Below are 368 nucleotides of genomic sequence, written 5' to 3' on the forward strand. Positions count from 1 at the left end.
GGTCATCAACAGGAAGTACAGGCAGCACTTCCCTGAGATCCTCAGGAGAGCCTCTGAGTGCATGGAGCTGGTGTTTGTCCTGGAGCTGAGGAAGTGGACCACAGCAGGAACATCTATGTCCTCATCAGCAAGCTCAGCCTCGGGGGTGACGAAGGTCCAAGTAATGAGAACGGGCTGCCCAAGTCCAGTCTCCTCATGGGGCTCCTGGGGTTCATGTTCATGAAAGGGAACCGGGCCACCAAGGAGGAGGTCTGGGAATTCCTCAGTGTGTTGGGGGTCTATGCTGGGAGGAAGCATCCGATCTTTGGAGAGCCCAGAAGGCTCATCACCAAAGAGCTGGTGCAGAAGTACCTGAAGTACCTCCAGGT

At 55.7% G+C, this 368-nt stretch overlaps 1 pseudogene; it reads left to right on the plus strand.

Moving 5' to 3' along the window:
* Window positions 1-356, plus strand: part of LOC104983755 — a 13004-nt pseudogene extending 12648 nt beyond the window's left edge.
* Window positions 357-368: the final 12 nt, after the last annotated feature.

Source organism: Bison bison, unplaced genomic scaffold, assembly GCF_000754665.1.
Source record: "Bison bison bison isolate TAMUID 2011002044 unplaced genomic scaffold, Bison_UMD1.0 scf7180017863375, whole genome shotgun sequence".
Taxonomy (NCBI): domain Eukaryota; kingdom Metazoa; phylum Chordata; class Mammalia; order Artiodactyla; family Bovidae; genus Bison; species Bison bison.